The sequence below is a fragment of the Pristiophorus japonicus genome, unplaced genomic scaffold, assembly GCF_044704955.1.
Source record: "Pristiophorus japonicus isolate sPriJap1 unplaced genomic scaffold, sPriJap1.hap1 HAP1_SCAFFOLD_637, whole genome shotgun sequence".
Classification (NCBI taxonomy): domain Eukaryota; kingdom Metazoa; phylum Chordata; class Chondrichthyes; family Pristiophoridae; genus Pristiophorus; species Pristiophorus japonicus.
Window position 1 is genome coordinate 198906 of NW_027254549.1, and position 24393 is coordinate 223298.

Genomic DNA, 24393 nt, shown 5'->3' on the forward strand with positions numbered 1-24393 from the left:
CTTCCTATTGGTCCGCAGCTGCCGTTAATCTCTCGGGCAGTGTGAGCTGAGCATGCGCAGAGCGAGCACTGGAGACACACGGACGCTGAGACGAGCTCAGGCTGGAGCGGGACTCTGCACCGGGTGAGAATCAGCGGGGCGCAGGGGAGTCATCGATCGGCAAGTGGGCGGGGAGGCTTCATAAACAACTGGTGTAGGCCGCCAGCCCCGAGTAATAACCCGGAACTCCCGCGTTTGCAACGACGGGTTTTTCTCCCAGGAACAGGCCCCGATTATCCGCCATCTTGGCACGGGAACACTGGGCGGGGCTTCAGTGTGTCATAAGAACCGGGTCATAACATAAGAATTAGGAACAGGAGTAGGCCCTCGAGCCTGCTCCGCCATTCAAAAAGATCATGGCTGATCTGGCCGTGGACTCAGCTCCACTTACCCGCCCTCTCCCCGTAACCCTTAATTCCCTTATTGGTTAAAAATCTATCTATCTGTGACTTGAATACATTCAATGAGCTAGCCTCAACTGCTTCCTTGGGCAGAGAATTCCACAGATTCACAATCATCTCGGAGAAGAAATTCCTTCTCAACTCGGTTTTAAATTGGCTCCCCCGTATTTTGAGGCTGTGTCCCCTAGTTCTAGTCTCCCCGACCAGTGGAAACAACCTCTCTGCCTCTATCTTGTCTATCCCTTTCATTATTTTAAATGTTTCTATTAGATCACCCCTCATCCTTCTGAACTCCAACGAGTAAAGACCCAGTCTACTCAATCTATCATCATAAGTTAACCCCCTCATCTCCGGAATCAGCCTAGTGAATCGTCTCTATATCCCCTCCAAAGCCAGTATATCCTTGAGTAAGGTGACCAAAACTGCACGTAGTACTCCAGGTGCAGCTTCACCAATACTCTGTACAGTTGCAGCAGGACTCCCTGCTTTTGTACTCCATCCCTCTCGCAATGAAGGCCAACATTCCATTCGCCTTCCTGATTACCTGCTGCACCTGCAAACTAACTTTTTGGAGGTTTCTGTAGTGTAGTGGTTATCATGTTTGCTTTACACGCAAAAGGTCCCTGGTTCAATCCTGGGCAGAAACATTATTCCTAAAAGAGTTTCATGCACAAACACCCCCAGGTCCCAATCTCCGGGAGTGAAAGTCATTGCCTCATTTATTTTATTCTCACTCTCCACACATCGGACTTTTCACCTTCTCTTCTGAAAGTGATGGTAAGTGCCTAACTTACGGTTTACATCACACAATTCTAACAGAAGAGCCCTCTTTCTACAGTCCCAGGCTTGGAATCCCCATGTACAGTCCCAGGGTTAGAATCCCCATGTACAGTCCCGAGGTTAGAATCCCCATGTACAGTCCCAGGGTTAGAATCCCCAGGTACAGTCCCAGGGTTAGAATCCCCATGTACAGTCCCAGGGTTAGAATCCCCATGTACAGTCCCAGGGTTATAATCCCCATGTACAGTCCCAGGGTTAGAATCCCCATGTACAGTCCCAGGGTTAGAATCCCCATGTACAGTCCCAGGGTTAGAATCCCCATGTACAGTCCCAGGGTTAGAATCCCCATGTACAGTCCCAGGGTTAGAATCCCCATGTACAGTCCCAGGGTTAGACTCCCCATGTACAGTCCCAGGTTTGGAACCCGGCGCACGGAAGTGAAATTTCAGCCTCAGTATTACAAGTTTCATTGGTTAGAGGTTGGAGAGAGGAATAATTCGCTGAGGGGTCGTTTTAAATTTGTGTGGTCGGGTATTCAAATTCCCCTTAACTCTAATCCTGGATTTAAAGGAGGGGAGAGCTGTGCTCTTTGGAGATTTTCTGAGAGAAGGATCTGGTCAGCTTGAAACTCTGAGTGTAAAAATCGGTTCGAAATTTACAATTAGGTTTTGACCAATATCGACTCCCATAGGGAGGGGGAATTCTGCAATAAGGAAGGAACCGGGTAAGATTTGAAAAATTTTAACACAGGATTCGAGGGACTCTTGCATTTGGCATCTTTATTTTGTACACTTGAGGATTTAGATAACAGACTCTCTCCTGTGAATATAGAGCTGTATTATTGGGCTGTGATCTGTTTACATGTTCATCTTCTGTTAAATAAATTTGCTGAGTGAATTTAAATGTAAAACCAGGTGTGCTGGTGTGATGCTCTATTCACATCAATGGTGAGAGAGATGCTGTGGGCACACGCTAAGTCCCCAACTGAAAGTAATTAACAGACTGGGTTTTGGATTAAATCATCCCCGGCATTTGAAGGAACATTGTATAGAAACCAGAGTTATCTGTTCTGAACTTCTATCCTGTACTTACAGTGATGACTTTTGTAAACTCCTTTTACAAGGTATTAGAAGGGGAGCATTTATAGATGGGAAACTCAAACGAAACAGTACATCAAGAGCTGCCAGAGTCACTCAATTCATCAGGACCTAAATATCATCGGCCTTTGTGGATGGAGAAATGTCTATCTGTTCTGTCTATGGGAACAGATTTCAAACATTAGTGTGACTGGAAAAGCACCAAGACACACACACCCGAGTGAGAGTGTTCCAGTGCACTGAATGTGGAAAGAGCTTTAACCAGTTACACAGCCTGAAAAAACATCGCACCATTCACAACGGGGAGAAACCGTACATGTGTTCTGTGTGTGGGCGAGGCTTCAACTGATCTTCCAACCTGGAGAGACACAAAGACACCCGCACCATGGAGAAACCGTGGAAATGTGGGGACTGTGGGAAGGGATTCAATTAGCTGTCCCGGCTGGAGATTCATCGGTGCAGTCACACCGGGGAGAGGCCGTTCACCTGCTCCATGTGTGGCAGAGGTTTTACTCAGTCAGATACCGTGTTGACACATCAGCAAGTTCACACTGGGGAGAAGCTGTTCACATGCTCCATGTGTGATAAGGGATTCGCTTGGTTATCCAACCTGCTGACACACAAACGAGTTCACACTGGGATGAGGCCATTCACCTGCTCCATCTGTGGGAAGGGATATGCTCGGTTAGCCATTTTCCAGAAACACCAGCGAATTCACACTGGAGAGAGGCTGTTCAGCTGTTCTGTCTGTGGGAAGAGATTCACTCAGTCATCCAGCCTGCTGGCACACAACAAGCAAGTTCACACGAAGGAGAGACCGTTCACCTGCTCTGAGTGTGGGAAGGGATTCACTTGGTCATCTGACCTCCTGAGACATCAGCGAATTCACACTGGGGAGAGGCCGTTCACTTGCTCCATGTGTGGGAAGGGATTCGCTGTCATCCAACATGCTGGCACACAACAAGCAAGTTCACACGAAGGAGAGGCCGTTCCCTTGCTTTGTGTGTGGCAAGGGATTCGCTGTGTCATCCGACCTCTTGAGACACCAGCAAATTCATACTGGGGAGAGGCCGTTCACCTGCTCTGTGTGTGGGAAGGGATTCACTCAGTCATCCGACTACCTGAAACACCAGCGAGTTCACACTTGACTGCAGGGGTTGGATTCTGCTGTTAATCACCATGTTCATTCTGGCAGTTGGCGTTTGTTTTTGCCGATGTTAATAACCCTGTAACTGGGCTATAGTTTGATATTCTGTAAATATCAATACATCAGCTTTCCTTTAAACACCCCGTGCCTAGTCCTTGATATCTCAATGATAAGACGAGCTGATTGACTTGTTATGAACTGGGTGGAATCTATCTTAGAACGGACATCGCACAACTTTTTAAAAGATGGATCTACAAGATGTCCAAGTCTGACATTCGATTTCACCCGATGAGAAATATTCTGATAATCTGTAACTGTCACGGAGCAAAGCAGCATTGTTACTTTAACATCAGTTTAATCAAACTCAATGGGCAATCCGATCTCCAAAGGGAAACGTCTCCTTAAAGCAGACGGTATCGGCAGTTCTGCAGCTCATCTCTCACTGTATTTGTTCTTTAATTATTCATTCTCGGGATGTGGGCGAACCAGCCTGCATTTATTGCCCATCCTTAATTGCCCCTTTAGAAGGTGATGGTGAGCCGCTGCCTTCTTGAACCGTGCTGCAGTCTATGTGGTGAAGGTGCACCCACAGTGCTGAGGTCAGGATGCTGCGTGACTTGGAGGGGAACTTGGAGGTGCCGGTATTCCCATGCACCTGCTGTCCTTGTTTTTCTACACGGAGGAGGTTGTCGGTTATGAAGGTGCTGTCGAAGAAGCCTTGCTGACGCTGCCGTAGATGGTGCACACTACAGCCATAGTGGCCTCATGTTTTTAGCCAAGGCAGGCCTCAGCCCAGTCATTTGTTCCCAATGTTGATGCAGTGGTTCAAGAGGTGCCGGGTGTCGGGAGCAGTATCGAGAGGTGCCGGATATCAGGAGCAGTATCGAGGGATGGGTGGGACAGTAAGCTGTGAGGAGAACACAAAGCATGTGCAGAGGGATATGGATAGGTTAAGAGAGTGGGCAATAAGGTGGCAGATGGAGCATAATGTGGGGAAATGTGAGGTTATTCACTTTATTAGGAAGGTCAGAAAAACTGAATTTTTTAAATTGTGAGAAAATGTTAAATGTTGGGTGTTCAGAGAGGCTTGGGTGTCCTCGTACAGGAAACACACAAAGTTAGCATGCAGGTACAGCAATCAATTAGGAAGGTGAATGGCATATTGACCTTTATTGCAAGGGGGTTGGAGTACAAGAGTAAGGAAGTCTTACTACAATTGTACAGGGTTTTGGTGAGACCACAGAGGCGGTCCAACGAAAGTTCACTAGATTGATCCTTGGGATGAGAGTGTTGTTGTATAAGGAGAGATTGAGTAGATTATACTCTCTGGAGTTTAGAAGAATGAGAGGGGATCTCATTGAAAAATATAAGATTCTGAGGGGCATTGACAGGGTAGATGCTGAGAGATTGCTTCCCCCAGCTGGAGAGTCTAGAAATAGGGGGCAGTCTCAGGATAAGGGGTGGGCCATTTCAGACTGAGTTGAGGAATGTCTTCACTCAGAGGGTTGTGAATCTTTGGAATTCTCTACCTGAAAGGACCGTGGATGCTGAGTCGTTGAGTATATTCAAGGCTAAGATAGATAGATTTATGGACTCTCAGGGAATCACGGGACTATGGGGAATAGGCGGGAAAGTGGAGTGGAGGTCGATGATCTTATCGAGTGACGGAGCAGGCCCAAAGTGCTGTATGGCCTACTCCTGCTTCAAATTCTTATGCTCTTGTGTTCTTAAATAGTTTCCAGAGGCTGAAGGGTCTGTAACCAGAGGACACAGATTTAACTAGCATAAGAATCAGAGGCAAAATGAGGAAATAAATACGCAATGAGCTGTTATGATCTGGAATACACGGCCTGAAAGGGGGCCAGGAGCAGATTCAGTAACAAGTTTCCAAAGGGAATTGGGTCAATGCTTGAATTGGAAAATTGCAGAGATATTGGGAAAGAGCAGGGGGAGTGGGACTAATTGGGATATTGGGAAGGAGCAGGGAGAGTGGGACTGATTGGGATAAGGGAAGAAGCAGGGAGAGTGGGATGAATTGGGATATTGGGAAGGAGCAGGGGGAGTGGGACTAATTGGGATATTGGGAAGGAGCAGGGAAGTGGGACTAATTGATTTATTGGGAAGGAGCAGGGGAAGTGGGACTAACTGGGATATTGGGAAGGAGCAGGGGAAGTGGGACTGATTGTGATATAGGGAAGGAGCAGGGAAGTGGGACTAATTGGGATATAGGGAAGGAGCAGGGAGAGTGGGACTGATTGGTTAGATCTTTCAAATGAGTGTCGGCACATGCACCAGTGGGCTGGATGTACACAATCTGAAATGTATCATTCTTCGATTCTGTGATTCTGTAACTACATCATGTCTCTGTTTATATTACACTAGACCCTGTCTCTGTTTATATTACATTACACCCTGTCTCTGTTTATATTACACGAGGCCCTGTCTCTGTTTATATTACACGAGGCCCTGTCTCTGTTTATATTACACGAGGCCCTGTCTCTGTTTATATTACACTAGACCCTGTCTCTGTTTATATTACACGAGGCCCTTTCTCTGTTTATATTACACTAGACCATGTCTCTGTTTATATTACACAAGGCCCTGTCTTTGTTTATATTACACTAGACACTGTCTCTGCTTATATTACACTAGACTCTATCTCTGTTTACATCACACTGGGCCCTGTGTCAGTTCTAACTGCACTAGACCCTGTCTCTGTTTATATTACACAAGACCCTGATTCTGTTTACTTGACACAATTTCCTTTCTCACTTTATATTACAATAGAACCTGTCTCCGCTAATACTGCAGTGGACCTTGTGTCTGTAAGATATATTTGCACGTGTGGGAGGATGCAATCATTTTTTTTTACTTAGAAGCAGATTTATTCTTGTTAATAGCTATCAGCAGCTGTGGGCAATGTCTAATTGATCTGGTATTGTGTGGGTAATCTTTGTGTTGAGAGGATAGGGTGAAGCTTGTAACAATCTCCCAGAGATGGACTGGGATTGAGGGACAGGACTGAGGGGAGCAATTCACTGCACTTTGCACTACTTAGTGGCACTCTGTGTGTTGAAGGTTACTAATTCACACTTGTGTTGTCCTATGCCTACTGCTGACAGATTTTAATGCAAAGGATTGTTTTTCCTGCAGTATTTTCCATTGAGCTTTGTCTGGCCCACTGATTGTGTCAGACAGAGCCTGGAACCGTGACCTCACATCACCACTGGATGGGCAGCCGCAGGGTCCTAATGTCCTAATAACTGTCATCTGGTTAAGAGGAACAACTGAAAAAAAACACACACCTCGCTCTATATATGTGTGATGTGTGGGTGTACAAAGTACATCATAATGTTTTCAAGTGCATTCTGCAAAAAATAAATGATTAACCTCACCATTTATCTTTCACCATTTTATATCCTTTTATTCAAAATGTAATTGCAGAGTGTTTAATATCATTACCATTTATTGATAACCCATTGTCTTGTGTGCTCTTGTTCAGAAAATGATGTCACACTGACCATTCTGTTACCAAGGTGACCATGTCTGTCCACAGTATTCAGTGGGAAGGGGATTAAATCACACTGAGGATAATGAGCAGCTCCCCACCAGTCTCTGAGCTTTATTGTCCAGTGATCACATCAGCATCACCCAGAAGCTCCTGATATACATGTCGAGTGTGTGATGATTGGTGAAAGTGATGGTAAAAATAAAACTACCTGTGCCTGACATGAAGTTAATAAACCTGTAATTCTCTGACCGAGTATTTCCCTCATTTGAAAAGAATGAAACACTTGTTACTCTCCAGAGAATTGTGCACTATTTCTGTTTCCACAGTCTTCTTTCTTTTGATTGTTACCTTCACTGTTTCCTCCTCAACCTCTTCCAACATTTGTGGGAATGGTCTAGTGTAGTAATAATTGGGGCCGGGACGAGGAAGAAACGAGTTTTTGTGATAATAGAAACAATATTTGCGCAATGATAACTGAAAGATGTCATAGTACTGTGTGTGGTCTAACCAAGGTTCGATACAGGTTTAGCATAACTTCCCTACTTTTCAATTCTATTATTTTTTTCCTATGTATCAAAAGAAAATTGAAATTTAGATGCTTCATCAACCATCCCCCATCTTTTAATCAAAAGCAGCAGTCATCAAATGCTCCCATGACTGTGCCAATAGCTTGACGTTGCTCCCAGGTGGTGTCCCAGAGCAGCCACCCTCTTGCTCAGGTAAAATTGTTTTGCTGCATTTCCTATACTACAACAGTGAATGCAGTTCAAATGTACTTTGATGTTGTTGTACTTCATTGGCTGTAAAGTACTTTGGGACATCCTGAGGTCACATAAGGAGCTACATAAGGACAAGTCTTTGTTAAATGGAGGAGAAAAGTTCCAAAAAAGGAACAGTCGGTAACAGGGTATCAATTAGTCTCCTCTTATTGGAGATATCAAGGAATCGACACAATGTGTGCTTGAACCAAAGCTGATTTATTTTCAGATATCCAGAAAATTAAAATCCAGCCCAGTTGCAGGGGAAACACAACCCAACTGTCAGAATGAACACGGTTCAGTCCTGATGTGATTATCAGCAGAATCCAAACCCTGCAGTCGCTTGTGAACTCGCTGGTGTTTCAGCAGGGTGGATGACTGAGTGAATCTCTTCCCACACACGGAGCAGGCGAATGGCCTCTCCCCAGTGTGAACTCGTTGGTGTTTCCTCAGATCACTTTTGCTTTTAAAGCTCTTCCCACAGTCAGAACATTTAAATGCTCTCCTATTGGTATGAACAACTTGGTGTGCAGTGAGGCTGGATGAACAAGTGAATCCCTTCCCACACTCAGCAGGTAAACGGCCTCTCCCCAGTGTGAATATGCTGGTGAGCCAGAAGATGGGGTGAATTTGTGAATCCCTTTCCACACACGGAGCAGGTGAATGGCTTCTCATCAGCGTGAAAATGCAGGTGTCTCAGATGGTGAGATGATTTCATGAATCGTTTCCCACACACACAGCATATGAACGGTCTCTCTCCAGAGTGAACTCGCTTGTGATCAGTGAGGTGAGATGAACAAGTGAATCTCTTCGCACAAATGGAGCTGGTGAACGGCCTCTCCCCAGTGTGAACCCGCTGGTGTTCATTGAGGTTGGATGAACAAGTGAATCCCTTCCCACACACAGAGCAGGTGAACGGCCTCTCCCCGGTGTGACTGCGTCAATGAGTTTCCAGCAGGGACGGGGAATTAAATCCCTTTCCACAGTCCCCACATTTCCACGGTTTCTCCGTGGTGCGGGTGTCCTTGTGTCTCTCCAGGTTGGACGATCTGTTGAAGCCTCGTCCACACAGAACACATGTACAATTTCTCCCTGCTGTGAATGGTGCGATGTTTTTTCCGGCTGTGTAAATGGTTAAAGCTCTTTCCACAGTCAGTGCACTGGAACACTCACTTGGGTGTGTGTGTCTCGATGATTTTCCATTCACACTGATGTTTGAAATCTTTTCCCACAGATAGAACAGACAAACATTACTCTTTCCACATTCAAAGGCTGATGATATTCATGTTGCGGTGGATTGAGTGACTGTCAGATCTTGGTGATGTTTGGTTCGAGTTTCCCTTCTGCAAATCCTCCCTTTCTAATCCCCTGTAAAATGAGTTTACAAAAGTCATCACTGTAAGGACAGGATAGACATTCAGAACAGTCAATTCTAGTTTCTATGGTACGCACATTCATAGAAACAAGAAACATAGAAAATAGGTGCAAGAGTAGGCCATTCGGCCCTTCTAGCCTGCACCGCCATTCAATGAGTTCATGGCTGAAAAATGCAACTTCAGTACCCATTCCTGCTTTCTCGCCAGACCCCTTGATCCCCCTAGTAGTAAGGACTTCATCTAACTCCTTTTTGAATATATTTAGTGAATTGGCCTCAACAACTTTCTGTGGTAGAGAATGCCACAGGTTCACCACTCTCTGGGTGAAGAAGTTTCTCCTCATCGCGGTCCTAAATGGCTTACCCCTTTTCCTTAGACTGTGACCCCTGGTTCTGGACTTCTCCAACATTGGGAACATTCTTCCTGCATCTAACCTGTCTGAACCCATCAGAATTTTAAACGTTTCTATGAGGTCCCCGCTCATTCTTCTGAACTCCAGTGAATACAAGCCCAGTTGATCCAGTCTTTCTTGATAGGTCAGTCCCACCATCCCGGGAATCAGTCTGGTGAACCTTCGCTGCACTCCCTCAATAGCAAGAATGTCCTTCCTCAAGTTAGGAGACCAAAACTGTACACAATACTCCAGGTGTGGCCTCACCAAGGCCCTGTACAACTGTAGCAACACCTCCCTGCCCCTGTACTCAAATCCCCTTGCTATGAAGGCCAACATGCCATTTGCTTTCTTAACCGCCTGCTGTACCTGCATGCCAACCTTCAATGACTGATGTACCATGACACCCAGGTCTCGTTGCACCTCTCCTTTTCCTAATTTGTCACCATTCAGATAATAGTCTGTCTCTCTGTTTTTACCACCAAACCTTACATTTATCCACATTATCCTTCATCTGCCATGCATTTGCCCACTCACCTAACCTATCCAAGTCACTCTGCAGCCTCATAGCATCCTCCTCGCAGCTCACACTGCCACCCAACTTAGTGTCATCCGCAAATTTGGAGATACTACATTTAATCCCCTCGTCTAAATCATTAATGTACAATGTAAACAGCTGGGGCCCCTCTCTGGTATCCCCACAACTGTAAATCCCAGTCCCACACACTATCCCTACTCCTCGTGCTGAAATCCAAATCCATTACATCAACTCCAACATTTTTTCCTTCTTGCTGAAGATGCTGACTCTGTCTGGGTTCAGTTCTACACTCAATGGTTTCCCCCTCCCTCTCTTCCCCTGAGGATGCTGACTCTGGCTGGGTTCAGTTCTACACTCACTGGTTCCCCTCCCTCTCTTCCCCTGAAATGCTGATTCTGGCTGGTTTCTAGTTAGGCCACAGCTAGAGTATGTGTACAATGTGTACCAGCCAGAGTCCGCACCTTCAGGGGAGAAAGGGTGCTCAGAATTCCCCGGCACTGACATCCATCACCTCGGTGAGAATAATATTTAATCCAAAGATAAAAGAAACCCATCAGATCCTCCCCTGAACACAGATCCGGAGGGATAGTGAGTGTCCCGAACATTGTTATACAGTGTGCTCAATAGTTCCTCCCTGGGTCTGAGCCTTTTGGTGATGATTTGAACTAAACCCAGAAAGAGTCAACACCTTCAGAAGAGGGAGAAAAGTCAACTTAAAAGAAAAATGTTGGGATGTCTGCACAGGGTGGAGGGATTTACAGCTTTGGGGGAACAAGAGAGGATAGAATGTTCCATAGAAACTAGAATGATCTTTTCTGAATTTATATCTTGTATTTAGTGATGAGTTTTGTAAACTCCTTTTACAGGGTATTAGAAGAGGAGGATTTGCAGACGAGAAACTCAAACCCAACATCACGTCAAGATCTCACAGAATCACTCAATACATCTGGATCTGAATATCATCGATGTTTGAATGTAGAAGGAGAAATCTTTTAACCAGTTACACAGCCTGAAATACATCGCACCATTCACAGCGGGGAGAAACTGTACACGTGTTCTGTGTGCAGGTGAAGCTTCAACTGATTATCTAACCTGGAGAGACACAAGAACACCCGCATCATGGAGATACCGTGGAAATGTGGGGACTGTGGGATAGGATTTAATTACCCATCCCTGCTGGAAACTCATCGACGCAGTCACACCGGGGAGAGGCCGTTCATCTGCCCTGTGTGTGAGAAGGGATTCACTCAGTTATCTGGCCTACTGGCACACCAGCGAGTTCACACTGGGGAGAGTCCGTTCACCTGCCCTGTGTGTGAGAAGGGATTCACTCAGTTATCTGGCCTACTGGCACACCAGCGAGTTCATCTGGGGAGAGTCCGTTCACCTGCCCTGTGTGTGAGAAGGGATTCACTCAGTTATCTGGCCTACTGGCACACCAGCGAGTTCACACCGGGGAGAGGCCATTCACCTGCCCTGTGTGTGAGAAGGGATTCACTCAGTTATCTGGCCTACTGGCACACCAGCGAGTTCACTCTGGGGAGAGGCCATTCACCCGCTCCGTGTGTGGGAAGGGATTTGCTCAGTTATCTGGGCTACTGGCACACCAGCGAGTTCACTCTGGGGAGAGGCCATTCACCTGCTCTGTGAGTGGGAAGGTATTCACTCAGTCATCCAATCTGCTGAAACACCAGCGAGTTCACAAGTGACTGCAAGGGTTGGAATCTGCTGTTATTGCTGCTGTTAATCACATCCCGACTGGACCATGTTCATTCTGACAGTTGGGGTTTGTTTCTGCTGATGTTAAAGCACTATAACTGGGCTGGACTTTAATATTCTGGACATATTGCTGATTGTGTTCTCGGGGCTGCAGTGTCCATTTAAGATCCGCTATCTGTGATCTTTCCCCTTAATTTAGGGACGCTCATCAGAAATTAGTTTAAAATAAAATTATGAACTTTTACTTCAATCCTAAATTGATCTTTGGTACAAAATCTAGAATTCACTGTCTGAAAGATTTCACTGATTAACTTCTCCAATTAGAAAGTGTTGGTTAATCCTTGCTGACAATTCTTACTGACTTGCACATTACACACAGTGGCCCCTCCATTATCCACCAGAAAGAAGGGGAATGGGAATTGTTGGGGAATCGGTGTCCCCAAATGTTGCCCCTCCGTCTGGTACAGCAACCCCCTCGGCACGGGAATGGAGATGTCCAGACCAAGTAACGGGCTGAGTTTAAACTTTCTGGGCCTGTGGGGTTGGTTTATATCAGACAGGAGGAGATTGGTATCAGTGACTGTGGGGTGGGTTTATATCAGACAGGAGGAGATTGGTGTCAGTGACTGTGGGGTGGGTTTATATCAGACAGGAGGAGATTGGTGTCAGTGACTGTGGGGTGGGTTTATATCAGACAGGAGGAGATTGGTGTCAGTGACTGTGGGGTGGGTTTATATCAGACAGGAGGAGATTGGTGTCAGTGACTGTGGGGTGGGTTTATATCAGACAGGAGGAGATTGGTGTCAGTGACTGTGGGGTTGATTTATATCAATCAGGAGGAGATTGGTGTCAGTGACTGTGGGGTGGGTTTATATCAGACAGGAGGAGATTGGTGTTAGTGATTGGGCTTGGTTTCTATCAGACATGATAAACTAATCACATTTGGAGAAGAGATATAATTTTTATATCTAATGTTATTCTTATATTTTAGAAGGGAGACACAACAAGTGCACTAAACCACAGACCAGCTTAATGCAGTCAGCATGGATTTCAAAAGGGAAGGTCATGCTTGACCAACGTTAGTGAATTCTTTGAAGAAGGAACAGAAACGGTAACCAAGGGTAATGTAATATACTTGGATTTTCAAAAGGCTTTCGATAAGATACCACACAGTGGACTCATGACTAAAGTCAGAGCATATGCCCCTGGTTGTTGACCCCTCTGCTAAGGGAAATAGGTCCTTCCTAGCCATTCTATCTAGGCCCCTCATAATTTTATACACCACAGTTAAATCTCCCCTCAGCCGCCTCTGTTCCACAGAAAACAACCCCAGCCTACCCAATCTTTCCTCATAGCTAAAATTCCCTAGTCCTAGCAACATCCTTGTAACCTGTACCCTGTTTAGTGCAATCACATCTTTCCTGTAATGTGGTGACCAGAACTGCATGCAGTACTCTAGCTGTGGTCTAACTAGTGCTTTATACAGTCCAAGCATAACCTCCCCGCTCTTATATTCTGCGGCTAATAAAGGCAAGTATTCCGTATGCCTTCATAATCACCTTATCTACCTGGCCTGCTACCTTCAGGGATCTGTGCACTCCAAGGTCCCTTTGTTCCTCTACACTTCTCAGAATCCTACCATTTAATATGTGTTCCCTTGCCTTGTTAGCCCTCCCCAAATGCATTACCTCACACTTCTCCAGATTGAATTCCATTTGCCACTTTTCTACCCACCTGACCGGTCCATTGATATCTTCCTGCAGTCTACAGCTTTCTTCCTCATCATTAATCACACGGCCAATTTTTGTATCGTCTGCAAACTTTTTAATCATGCACCCCTACATTCAAGTCTAAATCATTGATGTATACCACAAACAGCAAGAGACCCAGTACTGAACCCTGTGGAACCCCACTGGAAACAGTCTTCCAGTCACAAAAACACCAGTTGACCATTACCCTTTGCTTCCTGTCCATGAGCCAATTTTGGATCCAACTTGCCACCTTCCCTTGGATCCCAGGGCGTTTACTTTTCTGACCAGTCTGCAATGTGGAAACTTGTCGACGGCCTTGGCCAAGGGCAGGGGAGTGGGACTTGCTGAGGTGCTCTTGCAGAGAGCTGGCACAGGCTCAACAGGCCGCATAGTCCTCTTCCGTGCTGTAACCATTCTATGATTCTATGGGAAGATCCTTGTAGACTACATCAAATGCGCTCATTGACCTTCCTTGTTACCTCCTCAAAACATTCAATCAAGTTAGACACGACCTTCCCATAACAAATCCATGCGTACTGTTCTTGATTAATCGATACCTTTCTAAATGATAATTAATACTGTCCCTCAGAAATTCTTACATCAATTTTCTCACCACCGAGGTTAGGCTGACTGGCCTGTAATTACTCGGTCTATCCGTTTCTCCCTTTTTAAATAACAGTATAACGTTAGCAGTCCTCGGCACCACACCAGTAGCCAGAGAGAATTGAAAATGATGGTTAGAACCTCTGCTATTTTCTCCCTTGCTTCTCCTAACTGCCTGGAATACACTTCATCTGGGCCTGGGGATTTATCCACTTTCAAAAGATGCTACCCTTAATACTATCTCTCTCACTATATTTATCTCACCTAATATTTCACACTCCTCCTCCTTAACTACATTGTCTGCATCGATCCTCTCTTTTGCAATATATTCATTAAGAACCATTCCCACATCTTCCGTCTTCACACACAACCTTCTTTGTTGGTCTCCTACTCTTTCTTTAGTTATCCTCTTGCTCTTAATGTATTTATAAAACATCTTTGGGTTTTCTTTGACTTTACTTGCCAATATTTTTTCATGCTCTCCTAATTTCCTTTTTAGTTTCACCCCTGCACTTTCTATACTCGTCTCGGGTTTCTGCAGTATTGCGCTCTCGGTATCTGACATAAGCTTCCCTTTTTTGCCTTATCAAAACCTTTATGCCCCTTGATATCCAGGTGACTCTAGATTTGGGAGTCCCACCCTTTTTCTTGTGGGAACATATTTGGTCTGAACCCTCAGGATCTCCTCCTTGAATGCCTCCCACTGCTCTGACATTTCAAGTAGTTGTTTCCAGTCCACTTTTGCTAATTCACATCTCAGCTTATTAAAATTGGCCTTTCCCCCAATCGAGAACTTTTACTCTTTGTCTACTTTTGTCCTTTTCCATAACTACCCTAAATCTAACTGAGTTATGATCACTACCACCAAAATACTCTCCCACTGATACCCCTTCCACCTGCCCAGCTTCATTCCCTGAAACTAAATCCCTCACTTGTTGGGCTTGCTAGGTACTGGCTAAAAAAGTTCTCCTGAAAGCATTTTAAGAATTCTGCTCCCACTATACCTTTCACATTGATTCCATCCCAGTTAATGTTAGGGTAGTTGAAATGCCCTACTCTTATTGCCCTATTATTTTTGCACTTCTCAAAAATATGCCGACATATTTGCTCGTCTATCTCCTTCTGTCTTTTTGGGGGTCCCAGCATTGTAACAATCCCTTTACATGATGTTTGGTTTGCACTTCCTAGCTATAAATGCTCCACTTCTAAAACCCTGTAGTGAGTTTAGAAAGGGGTAACAAGGAGAATGTTGCCTCGTGTCCCCCTTTCCCTGCCCAGGGGCAGTGAAGCTGATTTTCAGGCCCCAGCTGCTGCACAGGTTGGTTGAAAGTATCAACAGTAATGGCGGCTGCAATACCCACAAGCCCCCACGTTCCAGCCGCCATGCTAAGTTGTCGCTGACAACACAAATGTGCCATTATCGATGGAACTTTCTCGGTGCCGTGCATGCTCACTTTCACATGGTTCATCTCTGACTCTTCCCTTCCCTTCCTCGACTTCTCTGTCTCCATTTCTAGGGACAGGCTATCGACAAACATCCACTATAAGCCCACTGACTCCCACAGCTACCTGGACTACACTTCTCCCACCCCACTTCCTGTAAGGACTCCATTCCATTCTCCCAGTTTCTCTTGTCTCCGTTGCATCTGTTCTGATGATGCCACCTTCCTTACTAGTGTTTCTGATAAGTTTTCCTTTTTCCTCAACCGAGGATTCCCTCGACCGTGTCCGTTCTATTTCCCGCACCTCTGCTCTCACCCCTTCCCCTCCCTCTCAGAACCACGACAGGGTTCCCCTTGTCCTCACCTTTCACCCCACCAGCCTCAACAGATCATCCTCTACCATGTCTGCCACCTCCAGCGTGATCCCACCACTAATCATATCTTCCCCTCCCCTCTCAGCATTCTGAAGGGACCGCTCCCTCCACAACACCCTGGTCCACTCCACAATCACCCCCAACACCCCCTCCCCTTCCCACGGCACCTTCCCGTGCAAGCACAGCAGATGCAACACCTGCCCTTTTCCCTCCTCCTTTCTCACTATCCAGGGGCCCAAACACTCCTTCCAGGTGAAACAGCGATTTTCTTGTGCTTTTTGCAATTTCGTATACTGTATTCATGATCACGATGCATAGGATTATATAGGATATACGGCACAGAAACAGGCCATTCGACCCCAGCAGACCATGCCGCTGTTTATGCTCCACTCCCATCTTTCCTTATCTAAATCTATCAGCATAACCCTCTATTCCCTTCTCCCTCATATGCTTGTCTAGCCTCCCCTTAAATGCATCTATACTATTCGCTTCAACCACTCCCTGTGGTAGCGAGTTCCACATTCTCACCACTCTCTGGGTAAAGGATTTTCTGAATTCCCTATTGGATTTCCTGGTGACTATCTTATATTAATAGCCTCTAGTTATGCTCTTCCCCACAAGTGGAAACATTCTCTCTATCCACCCTATCAAAAATGTTCATAATTTTAAAGATCTTTATTATGTCATCCCTCAGCCGCCTTTTTTCAAGAGAAAAGAGACTCAGCCTGTTCATCCTTTCCTGATGTGTATACTCTCGCATTTCTGGTATCATCCTTGTAAATCTTCTCTGCACCCTCTGCAGTGCCTCTATATCCTTTCTACAATATGGCGACCAGAACTGTACACAGTACTGTGTGTGGTCTAAGCAAGGTTCAATACAGGTTTAGCATAATTTCCCTATTTTTCAATTCTATACCTCCAGAAATAAACCCGAGTGCTTTGTTTGCATTTAAATGGCCTTGCTAACCTGGGTCACAACTTTTTGTAATTTGTGTACTTGTACTCCGAGATCCCTTTGTTCCCCTACCCCGCCCTTCTCACACCCTTCATAAAATAAATTAATTCCCTCTTCTTCCTAATAAAATATAATACAGGTACAACGTCTGAAATCCAGCAACCTCGGGACTGAATCCGTGCCGGTTTTTGCCTTTTGCCAGATTTCAGACCTCGCTGTTGGCGCTTCTCACTGGCCGCCGATTCATGCCGCCCGCGGCCCCCGGCACTGTGTTTTTTACCGGTTTCCTCGTCCCTCGCCGCCCGATGTTGCCATCTTGGCCGCCTCAAAAATGGCCGGTTTTCGGATAATTACGGTTTTCAGAATTCCGGATTCAGGACATTGCACCTGTACCTCACAATTATCCGTGCTAAACTTTATTTGCCAAATATATGCCCATTCTGCAAGTTTAGTAATGTCCTCCTGTAATTTCTTGCAGTCCTCCTATCTCCCCCAATTTGGTGTCATCCACAGATTTGGAAATTGTGTTTTTGGTTTCAAATATAATTTGTTATTATAAATTGTGAACAGCAGTGGTCCCAGCATTGATCCTTGTGGGACACCACTACCCCATTCTGCCACTGTGAATAGCTATCCTTTACCCCTATTCTCTGCTTTCTGTCTTGAAGCCAGATTGCTATCCATTCTGCTGCTTGTCCCCTGACTCTGCATTCTCTGACCTTGTTCATCAGTCTATTATGGTGTACATTATCGAAGGCCTTTTGAAAATCTAGATAAATTACATCAACTACATTATCATTGTCTACTCTCTTACCTCTTCAAAAAATTCAATGTTGATCAAGCAAGACTTTCCCTTTTGAAATCCATGCTGACTATTCATAATATATTTTGAGAAACATAGACATAGAAAACATAGAAAAATAGGTGCAGGAGTAGGCCATTCGGCCCTTCGAGCCTGCACCACCATTCAATAAGATCATGGCTGATCATTCACCTCAGTACCCCTTTCCTGCTTTCTTTCCATAACCCATGATCCCTTTAGTCATAAGGGCCATATCTAACTCCCTCTTGAATATATCTAATGAACTGGCATCAACAACTCTCTGCGGTAGAGAATTCCACAGGTTAACAACTCTCTGAGTGAAGAAGTTTCTCCTCATCTCAGACCTAAATGGCTTATCCCTTATCCTTAGACTGTGTCCCCTGGTTCTGGACTTCCCCAACATTGGGAACATTCTTCCTGCATCTAACCTGTCCAGTCCTGTCAGAATTTTATATGTTTCTATGAGATCCCCTCTCATCCTTCTGAACTCCAGTGAATACAGGCCCAGATGATCCAGTCTCTCATCATATGTCAGTCCAGCCATCCCGGGAATTAGTCTGGTGAACCTTCGCTGCACTCCCTCAATAACAAGAACGTCCTTCCTCAGGTTAGGAGACCAAAACTGAACACAATATTCCAGGTGAGGCCTCACCAAGGCCCTGTACAACTGCAGTAAGACCTCCCTGCTCCTATACTCAAATCCCCTAGCTATGAAGGCCAACATACCATTTGCCTTCTGCACCGCCTGCTGTACCTGCATGGCAACTTTCAATGACTGATGTTCTTCTATTTTTTCCTTTAGCAGGGATTCCATTATTTTTCCTACCTCCGATGTTAAACTGCCTGGTCTATAATTATCTGGACATGTTCTGTCCCCTTTCTTAAATATAGCTATTACATTAGCTATCCGCCAGTCATCTGGCACTACACCTTTTTCTAACGAATTACTAAACATGTACAGTAATGCCTTTTCTATCTTTTCCCTAGATTATTTTAAAATGCGTGGGTGCAATCCATCCGGACCAGGGGTTTTATCCTCTTTGAGCATGATTAGTTTATTTAATATATCCCCTTTTTTAATTTAAATGCACTTATCTAATTTCTAATCTCATCATCCAATGTCATGTCCACCTGTTCTATCTCCCTGGTAAATACTGAAGCGAAATAATTATTTAATATTGCTGCCGACTCTCCACCGTTACCGATGGTATTATCCTGTCTATCCCTTAATGGCTCTATTCCCATCCCAGCCTTCCTTATTTTATTGATGTGCCTGTAAAATATTTTACTATTTTGTTATTTAGCTGGTTCTGATTTGTCCCCATTTTTGAAAATGGGAACTACGTGCGCTATCTTCCAATTTTAGGCAACAATCCCTGACTCTGTTGAGCTGTTGAGGATACGGGCAAGGCGCTAACTCCTGGAGGCTCCACTCCATGAGCCTACAACCTTCAGCGGGGTCAGTGGTGGAGTTCCGCAGTGGGAGTGATCCCAGAGTAACTGTCGGGATCACACACCAGTGGAAGTTCCGGGTTGTGTATTTTTAGTTATCCTGGTGTCTAACTTGCACACATCACTAAAACAGGGAATTCCTGAAAACACACTGCAGGTCCTTTATTTGGAGATAAAATGTCTTGTTGTATAATTGTACTAGCAGTTAACAGGCTCCTGTGAACTTCTCCGTCTGCTATTTTAATGCAGACTTTAACCAATTTATTTTAAACGGATTTGTTTTAAATGTGTTAATGCCTGCCTTAAAATGGTAGACTCAGGACTGTCCCACAAACACATTAAATCTTCCTAGAATAATTACCACAGTCATCTTTATACTGGAAACATAAACCTGCCGTTCCACTTTCAGTCAGGACCAAATCACAGTTTTACACCAATCTCTGATTGGACAGCACGTTCCCAGCATTCACCGTTGTTCTTCCCGACTCTAAACACTATTGTAAAGGAGCCTTCTGTTCCATGCCCAGGAACTCTGAACCATGGACGAGACGGCTGGAACACTTTTCTTACACACCTCAAGATTACCTCGCACGGCGACTTTGCTGTCAGTGAAGAGAGCTGAGAAAGACCAAAGTGCCATTTGCTCCTCTCAGTGTGGCTCTGAAGGACTGTGTCCAGGCTGAAGTTCTGTTCCCGCCGTACAATCCTCCCCCCAGATTGTTCTCTCTGAGCTCCAGCCATGTGATGCTAAACACTCAGGTGGGAAAGTCAAAAATCTACAGCAAAGCTGATTTATTTGACTTCTATCCAGAATATCCTGGCCACCTACTCATCATCTTCTTCTTTTGTATAGCAGTAGCAAAGCAAATCAAATGTCAATATCTAAGTTGGATATCCAGGCCAAAGCTTCCTGTGTATCAGTGTGGGATATCTTGTAGGCTGCCTGCGAATGTCCTCTGATGGCAGTGGGAAGGATAGAGAGAAGCAAATTTGCAGGGAAATTACAGAGAGGTGCAAGAACTATAGAATAGTGATAACAGGGACTTCAATTATCTTAATATAGACTGGGATAGTAATAATGTAAAGGGCAGAGAGGGGGAAGAATTTCAAAAGCATGTTCAGGTGAACTTTCTTGATCAGTATGTTTCCGGCCCAATGAGGAAGGAGGTATTGCTGGATCTGGTCCTGGAGAATGAGGTGGGTCAAGTGGAGCATGTTTCACTTGGGGAACATTTAGGGAACAGTGATCGTAGTATCCTAATGTTTTGGTTAGCTATGAAAAAGAACAGAGAGCAATCTATAGTCAAAATACTTAATTGGAGGAAAGCCAATTTCAGTGGGATGAGAATGGATCTGGCCCAGGTAAATTAGAATCAAAGTTTGGCAGGCAAAACTGCAATTGAACAATGGAGATGGTTCGGACAAGTGTGGATTAATTAAGGAAAGCCAACATGGATTTGTTAAAGGCAAATCGTGTTGAAATAATTTGATTGAGATTTTTGATGAGGTGACAGAGACAGCTGATCAGGGCAAAGTGGTTGATGATCTGTACATGGACTTCCAATTTGTTTGTTAAAGTTCCACATTATAGGCTTGCCAGCAAAGTTGAAGCCCATGGAATAAAAGGGACAGTGGCAGCATGGATACAAAACTGGTTAAGTGACAGGAAAGCGAGAGTAGTGGTGAATGGTATACAGTGGTGTTCCCCATAGGTCGGTACGAGAACCACTGCTTTTCCTGATGTATATTAATGATTTGGACTTGGATGTAGAGTGCGGTATTTCAAAATTTGCAGATGACTCAAAACTTGGAAGTCTAGTGAACAGTGAGGAGGATGGTGATAGACTTCAAGAGATCATAGACAGGCTGGTGCAATTGGTGGACACTTGGCAGATGAAGTTTAACACACAAAAGTGCAAAATGATACATTTTGGGGGGAAGAATGAGAAGAGGCAATATAAATGAAAGGGTATATTTTGAGAGGGGGTGGGTGCAGGAACAGGGAGACCTGCTGGTATATGTGCACAAATTATTGAAGTTGACAGGGCAAGATGAGAAAGCAGTTTACAAAGTATAGGGGATCCTGGGCTTTATAATTTGAGACGTAGAGTATAAAAGCAAGGAAGTTATGATGAACTTTTATAAAACACTGGTTCAGCCACAATTGGAATATTGTGTCTAATTCTGGGCACCACACTTTAGGAAGGATGTGAAAGCTTTAGAGAGGGTTCAGAAAAGATTTACAAGAATGGTTCCAGGGAAGAGTGACTTCAGTCACGTGGCTAGACTGGAGAAGTTGTGGCTGCTCTCCTTAGAGCAGAGAAGATTGAGAGGAGAATTGATAGAGGTGTTCGAAATCATGAGGGGTCTGGACAGAGTGGATAAAGAGAAACTGTTCCCATTGGCCGAAGAATCGAGAACCAGAGGACACAGAGTTAAGGTGATTGGGCAGAGGAACCAAAGGCGACATGAGGAAAAACTTTTTAATGCAGCGATTGGCTAGGATCTGGCCTGAAAGAGTGGTGGAGGAAGATTCAATCGTGGCTTTCAAAAGGGAATTGGATAAGTACCTGAAAGAAATATATGTGCAGGGCCATGGGGAAAGGGCGAGGGAGTGGGACAAGCTGAAATGCTCCTGCACAGGTACAGGCTTGATGGGCTAAATGGCCTCCTTCTGTGCTGTAAGAATTCTATGATTAAACTCCAGCCCAGTTACAGGAGTTATTAACATCAGAAGAAACAAAGCCTAACTATCAGAATGAACAGCAGCAATAACAGCAGAATCCAACCCCTGCAGTCACTTGTGAACTTGCTGGTGTGTCAGCAGGTGGTATGACCGAGTGAATACCTTCCCACACTCAGAGCAGTTGAATGGCCTCTCCCCAGTGTCAGTGCGCTGGTGTACAGTGAGTCCAGATGATCGCCTGAACCCAGTCCCGCAGTGAGAGCACCTGAATGGACTATTGTCAGTGTGAACACGTTGATGACAGCTCAGTTCCCTGGAAGTTTTATAACACTTCCCACAGTCCGAGCATTTAAAAGGTCTATCCTCAGTGTGAACTCGCTGATGATTTTCCAGCTCAGATGGGTAATTGAATCACTTCCCACAGACCCCACATTTACACGGTTTCTCCCCGGTGTGACTGCATTTGTGTTTCGCCAGGCCAGAGGATCGACTGAAGCCCCGTCCACACAACAAACATGTACACGGTTTCTCCCCGCTGTCAACGCTGCTTTTTGATTCCATGTTCAAAGACTAGTGATAGTTAGGTCATGATGACACGAGTGACTCTGTCAGATCTTGATGTGATGTTTGGGTTGAGCTTCGCGTCTGCAAATCCTCCACTTCTAATGCCCTGGGAAATGAATATAAAACAGGAAAAAGGGAGTATGAGAGAGAAAAAATGAATGGCAGGTTGTGAAATTGAGCTGAGTGAATCTGGTCATTTATGGGTTCGCACTATAAAAAAGTGACCACCATTGGCGGAAGGGTCGAGAACCAGAGGACATAGATTCAAGGTGCTTGGCAAAAGAACCAAAGGTGACATAAGAAAAAAAATTTTTACGCAGCGAGTGTTTAGGATCTGGAATGCACGGCCTGAAAGGGTGGTGGAGGCAGACTCAACTGTGGCTTTCAAAAGGGAATTGAATAATTATCTAAAATAAAACTATTTGTAGGGCCACGGGGAAAGGATTGGGGAGTGGAACTTGCTGAAGTGCTCTTGCAAAGAGTCAGCATGGGCTCGACAGGCTGAATGGTCTCCTTCCACGCTGTAACCATTCTATGATTCTAACATCTCCAAGTTCCCCTCCAAGTCACACACTATCCTGAATCAGACATATATTGCCATTCCAGGTACTCCCTATCTAACTGTGGGAGCAAATGCGGACTGCAGCAATCAACGGGAAACTGGGGAGTGGCAATATATTGCCAGTGACTGCCACATCCAAAGAATGAATTAAAACAAATCTGTATATGTAAAAAGGACGTAAAGCCTCTGCAGAAATACTTAATCCTAAAACTCTTTTCTATTGTGCACAGTGTCTGTTTAACAATCTAATCTCCCCCAGAACCCATCACCCCGGACAGCCCCACATGGGCAATTGTTGGTCCCACTAGGCCCAGGGCCCAGAGCCCACCTCCCCGGACAGCCCCACATGGGGAATTGTTGGCCCCACTGGGCCCAGAGCCCACCTCCCCGGACAGCCCCACATGGGCAATTGTTGGTCCCACTGGGCCCAGAGCCCACCTCCCCGGACAGCCCCACATGGGCAATTGTTGGTCCCACTGGGCCCAGAAGTACCTGGGGTGAAACCCAGCAGCTTCTACTCCATCCCCACTCCCGCTCAAACTGCTGCAACAAACAGAGCCCCACAGGAGGCCCGGCAGCGCCTCCTACCCGCACCGAGTGCCCACCCCTGGACAGAGCGGCCTGCAATTGCTGGGCCTGCTGTATAAATACAAGGTGTTGTTGTCCTTGTGTGGGGGAGCCTCTCACTGCCCCCGGGCGGGTGGGCTCTGACTCGGGCCTGAGATCCGCACTTGGTGTTGCTGAGGCCGCGCTCAGTTTCCAGGAGCCGCACCGTGCATGCTCCACGCAGGGAGACGGTCTCCGGGCAGCAGCCCTTCACGCGCCTGCACGTTATGCCCCCACTGATGGAGATAGGGCCTATTCAACCACGCGGAGCCCTCTGCGTAAGGACATCCGCCATAATCGCTTTTTGCTCTAGCAACACTGAAAGAAGTTAATTTGGAGCGGAGACATGCTGTGTAATCGGGCGCAAACGCTCCTGCACAGCCCAGACATCACTTGTTTCCCACTTGGCATGAGATGAATATATTAATTGTAACAATTGATTTGATTTTAAATAATTTAGATTACATATTGAACCATGATTCTCTAATTGTATTTCCCAACTCAGATTCAACTCCTCGTTTATTTTCTTCCTCTCAACTAGACAGGTGTTGAAAAGATCATTCAGTTCCCTCTTTCCATGTCACTGTTAGTTAAAGATACAGAGGTTGATTGATTGTGGAAAACAGTGACTAGGCCCCCCACCCCCCCATCATGCAGCACCTTCAGTATTGACCCACAAGCTCAGAATTACTACTTGGCAAGGTACTGGAGGACAAACAGTGACTGGGACTAAACGCCAGCATCACGCAACAAGTTCAGGAGTGAAATGGAGAAAAATCCGAGAATGCGATGAATCTGGATTTTAAACAGCTAGGATG

At 45.4% G+C, this 24393-nt stretch overlaps 1 long non-coding RNA gene, 1 other non-coding gene and 1 pseudogene across 2 annotated transcripts; all 3 read left to right on the forward strand.

Annotated features, from left to right (window-relative positions):
* The window catches only part of LOC139255819 (zinc finger protein 239-like), a 55883-nt pseudogene extending 43876 nt beyond the window's left edge, over nt 1-12007 (forward strand).
* Nucleotides 11-24113, forward strand: LOC139255825 (uncharacterized). Its single transcript, XR_011592125.1, has 3 exons — nt 11-123; nt 12749-12878; nt 24081-24113. It is a non-coding gene; the product is annotated as an uncharacterized lncRNA (long non-coding RNA).
* Nucleotides 1015-1087, forward strand: trnav-uac (transfer RNA valine (anticodon UAC)). Its single transcript has one exon. It is a non-coding gene; the product is annotated as a tRNA-Val (tRNA).
* Nucleotides 24114-24393: the final 280 nt, after the last annotated feature.